The sequence below is a fragment of the Lipotes vexillifer genome, unplaced genomic scaffold, assembly GCF_000442215.2.
Source record: "Lipotes vexillifer unplaced genomic scaffold, Lipotes_vexillifer_v1.1 scaffold1038, whole genome shotgun sequence".
NCBI classification, from domain to species: Eukaryota; Metazoa; Chordata; class Mammalia; order Artiodactyla; family Lipotidae; genus Lipotes; species Lipotes vexillifer.
The window spans coordinates 79,945-86,684 of NW_006780148.1; positions in this window are offsets into that span (position 1 = coordinate 79,945).

A 6,740-nucleotide genomic window follows, 5' to 3' on the forward strand; every position below is an offset into this window, starting at 1 on the left:
CTTTAGTGTGTCAACATGAAAATGTAATCATTTTAGAAAACAGAAAGAAAGTTTCTGGAACAGCAAAACAGAAGACTATACCCTGAAACATGGTAACCACACCGAGCCATTCTTTGGCTCTGCCTGGGCAATTAGTCAACTTTACTAGGCATGCTACCACGACTACAGCACTACTTACCCTCCTGCATGATTTTGGTACCAGACAGTTTTCAGCTGTCCTTCCTAGGTCTTCAACATCCACAAGAACAGCCTTTCATCACTTGGTCTCAGAGTTCCTCCATCTTCTAAACTCCAAGGACCCTCTTGCAAACCCTGACTTCCATTCAATTCAACTGGTATTTATTGAGCAAGGACTGTGTGTCCAGAACCTTGCTAAGGCTCCTGAAAGACAAAGCTGAAGAAATCACTGTCCTCTTTCCTCAAGAACCTCATACTGTAGCAGAAGAGACAAGCCCACATGTGCAGCCAGTCATCACATACAGGAGGACATGTAGAGCATAGGGATTAAGACCGTGGGCTCTTGGATGAGCCAGATTCAAGTATAAATCCCAGCTCTTCCACTTCGTGACTATGGACAAGTTCCTTATCTTTAAACTTCTCCATTTGTAGAGGAAATTAACAGTACCCACCATGCAGGGCCATTATGAGGACTAAATGAAATAATGCTTGTAAAGCATTTAGAACAGTCCCTAAGACACAGTAAACTCCATTACAGTTGTCCCTCGGTATCCTCAGGGGATTAGTTCCAGGACCCCTTCAGATACCAAAATACAGGGATATTCAAGTCCCTTATATAAAATGTTATAGTTTTTGCATATAACCTATGCACATGCTTCTGTATACTTTAAATCATCTCTAGATTACTTATAATACCTAGTACAGTATAAATGCTATGTAAATAGTTGCCAGTATGTGGCAAATTAAAGTTTTGCTTTTTGGAAATTTCTGGAATTTTTTCCCAAATATTTTCAAACTGCAGTTGGTTGAATCCATAAATGTGAAAGCCATGGATATGAAGAGCCAACTGTATAACTTAGAAATCAAGAAGGTAGGCTCAGAAATCAGAATACCATAGTTCCAAGCCCAATTCTGCCACTTGCTAGCTGTATCATTTTAGTTGCTGAACTTCAGTTTCTTCACCCATCAAATGAAGATGACAATAGTAGAGTTGTTGTGTAGATAAAATGGTCTTATATATATAAGCATTAAAGACCCATAGTAAAGCACCAGGAAAAGCATATAACATGAAAATCTTACATGTCTCTCTGGTGGCCTGTATGCTCCTTTCCAGTTTGTCCCCTGCAGTGGTTCTCAGGGGCTCACCTACAAAACCTCCAGGAATCACTGGAGCACTGTATGGATACTACTAATTAAATAAAGGAAGTTGCTCAGTTGTGTGTAACAGAAGTCAGATCCGAAAGACTTAACAGAATCAACAAATGAATGATGTGTGGTCAATTAGAATTTAACAGGACCCCAGCATTCTAACTTGGATAACTTCTTGCCTGATGTAAATGAGAGTCTTGTCTTCATGGTAGAAATATGGAGGAGACTGAGATCCTGAATAGTCTATGGATGCTATAATTAACAAAAAGGAGGCATGCAGGAAGGGTGCTGGATAAAACCTCTGGGTTTCAGTGATGAAGCTATGACCCCCAAATCTCACTGTAGAACCTATTTCTAGTGAACAGGCAGGACCATGTGTGAAAGAGGATATCTCCTTCTGCTTAGGCTTCCTTCCCCTGTGTTCCATCCAGTCCCAGGAACATAAAACAAAAGGAAGAAGCAAGAGGAAGACCTAAGAATCTACAGAGAAATTCTAAAGAGAGAACAAAGGGAGAAAACCAAAACAAAAGAGAGAGAGAGAGAGAGAGAGAGAATCAAGAAGACCTTGCATTGGAAAAGGCAGTCTCATGGAGCCCCCACTCAGCTGCATAAGAATGGACCTTGGGTCTGGAACACTTCCTTACCAAGGGTTAAGGAGCCCACACAGACGTGCCTGGTTTATTACCTTGTGTGGGAATATGTTTCCTTGTTTCAATCTCAATGAGTACTCTTTTGTCTCTGCTTAAAGCATGTGCCTCATATGGTACCTGACCAACCCCACTGTTATGACTGTCCTCTAAGGTGAGGGAACAGTGTTCCTTTCACTGCAGCATGAATGGGTGCAGCACCTAGGCTAATTACCCTGTGTCAGCAGCAGGGAGAGACCCTTTAGCTATGGGGTGCCGATGCCCATTATTGAAGCTGAGCTTGCTGTGCCTCTTCTCTATGTAAGTTAAGTGCTGTCCCATCCAGGGCTGGACTGCATTGTTTTTTTTGTTTTTGTTTTTTTTGTTTTTTTTGTTTTTGAAACTCCAATCAATACCAAGATGCAATGGGCAGATGTGTTTGGAGTTTTCCCCAGGATCGATAATTAGTGCATTGTACTCTGCCTGACACCATGCCATGTGGACACCAAAAAATTCTGTCCGTAAGGACTATGGCCAGAGGCCTCGTGGTCTAGGTCTAACCCACATTGGTCCTCTGCTCCCTTCCCAGTGATGAAATGAGGGAAGAGAACATTGAGCTCCCCTTAGAGTTCGGAAGGTGACAATAAACTAGAGAATGAGGGAATGAAGCAAGTTTTGATCTTTTCCATTTCAACAAATGTGTATTAAATGCTTATAATGTATTACACACAACTCCAGGAGACAATGGTGAACAAAAATGGACATGGTATTTATTCTCGTGAAGACTGTAGTTCAGGAGAAGAGAGAAAACTAGTGAAAGAATTATTCAACTAAATGTAAATTTACAACAGGGATAAGAGTTGTAAAAGGGAAATACATGTTCCTCTGAGAGGATTTCATAGGAGGGCCTGGCCTGCTCGTGGAAGTCAGGAAGAGAAGTGACAGATGAGCTGGAGGAAAGGAAGAATTAACAAGGTAAAGGGAAATTGCTGGGAAGGGGAAGGGACGAGAGGTGGTGCAGGCAGAGAAGTGCACAGGCTCAGTGGCAATCAGAGAACTGAAAGAAGACCAGTGTGGGCAGAGTGCACAGGACAATGAAAGGCTGCAGGAAGAAGTCAGACCCTGCTGGGGGTTACGGTTCACGTTAAAGACTTTGAGCTTTCCAGTGGAAAACCAATGAACTATTTTCAACAGAGAGGTGACATACTAGACTTGCATTTCAAAAGATTACTCCAGCTGAGGTCTGGAGAATGGATTAGACTGTGGCAAGAGTATGCACATGAAGACAGGTCAACAGGTTATTTTGACTTCCAGTTTAAGGTGACAGTTTGAACTGTAGTTATTTTCACTCCTTTCAGAAATCCAAATAAAATATCAAAAAGGGAACTTTCAAAGGATTTCTGACAAGAATGAAGATGATAGGGTAGGAGACAACAGCAATAAAACTTTGCAAGCAGGAATAAGATGGATAGGTGATCGTTTCTTTTGTGAATCCAAGAGGATTCTGAATTGACAGTGGAAAAAGCTAAGAAGCAACCTTATATGCACCAAATAAGTCCTCAAAGTCTTAAGAGCAGGAATGAGATGGATAGGTGATCGTTTCTTTTGTGAATCCAAGAGGATTCTGAATTGACAGTGGAAAAAGCTAAGAAGCAACCTTATATGCACCAAATAAGTCCTCAAAGTCTTAAGAGGTCTCAATATCTTCTGCTGGGGAAGGAAGTGAAAACAGAGTTGATTGAACATCAATTTATAAAGCACTGAAGACATGCACTTAAGGCTCTTTCCTTCCAGTACAAGAAACCTGTCTCTCTCCCACTATAGCAGAAGATTGAAGGTTTATTCTCTGGAGAGAGTACGACTTAGGGACAATGGGTACAGATGAGATCAGAGGCTCTATATAAGAAGGGCATCATGTGAATGATGAAACTCACACTCTTTTCCCCACTAAAACTGGTAACCAAGCTTAAATCCTTCAGGGAGAAGATTATTTCTGGGGAATTCGATCAGCACAACAGTGGGGAAACTACTGAGTAAGTGTGGGGGAAGACTAAAGACATTTTCAGATATCCAAGTTCTCTAAAATTTCCGTCTTATGAACCCTCTCAGGAAGCTGCTGAAGTATGTGCTCTGCCCAAAGAAAGAAGTAAACCAGGAAATAAGAGGATATACAATCCACTAAGCCTGAGATCTCTCTCTTTTCCTCTTCCAGCTTAATAGAGTGCATATTCTCTTCAATCTTGGTTTACTCCCTTGAGGAGAGATCATATAATATAGTGGTTAAGAATGGATGCCTGAGGCAACAAAAACAAAAATAAACCAGTGGGACTACGTCAAACTAAAAAGTCTTATGCACGGCAAAGGAAACCATCAATAAAATAAAATGGCAACCTACCAAATAGGAGAAAATATTTGCAAATCATATATCTAACAAGAGTAACTATCTGAAATACATAAATCACTCATACAATTCAGTAGCAAAACCCCCCAAAAATCCAATTTTAAAAGGGGCATAAGATCTGAATAGACATTTATCCAAAGAAGACATACAGATGGCCAACAGGCATGTGAAATGGAACTCAACATCACTAACCACTCGGGAAATCCAAATCAAAACCACAAAAACACCTCACACCTGTTAGAATGGTTATTACAAAAAAGACAAGAAATAAGTATTGGCCAGCATATAGAGAAAAGGGAACCCTTGTGCACTCTTGGTGGAAATGTAAATTGGTAAGCCATTATGGAAAACAGTATGAAGGTTCCTAAAAAATTAACAATAGAACTATCATATGATCTAGCAATTCTACTTCTGGGTTTTATCTGAAGAAAATGAAAATACTAACTCAAAGAGATATATGCACCCTCATGTTCACTGTAGCATTATTTATAATAGCCAAGATATGAAAACAACCTAAGCATCCATCAATGGATGAATGGATAAAGAAGTTGCGAGATACACACACACACACACACACACACAAACACAAACACACAGTGGAATATTATTCAGCCACAAAAAATAATGAAATCTTGCCATTTGCAATAACATGGATGGAACTTGAGGGTGTTATAGTAAGTGATAAGTCAGACAGAGAAAGACAAATACCATATGATCATATGATCTCACTTATGTGTGGAATTAAAAAAAAAAAAAGCCAAACTCATAGATACAGAGAACAGATTGGTGGTTGCCAGAGGCAGGGGGTGAGCAAAATGGGTGGAGGGTGTCAAAAGGTACAAACTTCCAGTTATAAAATAAATAAGTCATGGGGGTGTAATGTACAGCATTGTGAGTATAGTTAATAATACTGTATTGTATATTTGAAAGTTGCTAAAAGAGACGATCTTAAAAGTTCTCATCACAAGAAAAAGAATTTTTAACTATGTGTGGTGACAGATGTTAACCAGACTTATTGAGGTGATCATTTTGCAAATATTGAATCACTATGTTGTACACCTGAAACTAATGTTACATGTCGGTTGTGCCTGAATAAAAACAAGTAAATAAAATAAAATATTTTCCTAAAAAAATAAGAAGAGAAAAGGAACACAGATGCCTGGATCCTAATACAAGTTCTTATTGGCTCTCTCCCTAAATTTCCTCACCTATAAATTGGGGATAACAGTATCAACTTCAAAGGGTTACTGTACAGATTAAAACCACTTGGAGGAGAACCTGGCCCATAGTAAATGTGTTAAATATATTGAAAGGAGATTCATAGTTCTGAGGAAGAATTGAGGATTTTTTTTAATGATAGCACATGATAACTAAAGAAGCAAAGAAGACACTTACTCAAATAAGAGAAAGATAAAAATTGTGGTATGGTACATGACTCAAATGTGAACAGCATTTAAGTAGTCATAGTAATGTAAAAGTGATTACTACTCTAACTGAAAATTTTAAATAAATATATTAAAAAGAGGGAGAGGTTCAGAAAATGTGATAAAAAGCAAATCTTCATCTTCCACAGCAGGCAGACAACTGATAATGCCTACAGCTGAAAAATTAAATTTAAAACAGGCCATTGCAGTAATTAAGGGGTGGGGGAAAGTTGTATTTAGGGTGGCAGTGATGGCAGAGATTAAGAAAAGTAAAAGAATTCAAGGGATATTTGAGCAATAAAGTCAAGAGATATTTAGAAGATAAAAATCAAGAAGTCTTGCTAATGGACTGAAATGGGAAGCTGAAGGGAAGGAGAGCATCAAAAGTTACTCCTAGAGTTTTGGCCTTTATTACAGTCTGGATGATGTTGCCATTAATTGAGATAGAGGACACTAGAAGAGAGCAAGTTTGGGGGTGGGAGAAGGGATGGAGATCATGAGCTGTTTTTGGACACCTGGATTTAAAGATACTCCATTCCACCCAAATGGAGTTTTTCAAGAAAACAGTGGAAATACTGATTCAGAGCTCAGAAAAATTATTTGGCCTGGATATACATATATATGTGAGTCATCTACAAAAAGTGGTCATTGAAGTCATGGACATGACTTTCCCTAGGAGGAAAACCAAAGAATGAGAAGAGTCAAAAGTCTAGGAGTGAGCCCTCAGGGATTCCACATTTAATAGCCAAGTAAAGGAGTCTGGGCCTACAAAGGGCTGAGAGCAGGAATAACCAGAAAGTTTATTCTAGGAATAACCTGGAGGAAAACCAGGAGAGTGTTCCATCATGGAAGCCAAGTTCAGTTTGGAACATAATGAATACAATGCAGCAGTTGTTTATATCTAGTTGTTTTTATCTAAGAATCTGGAGATTGGGAAAGCGTGCAAGACTCACCACAACAAAG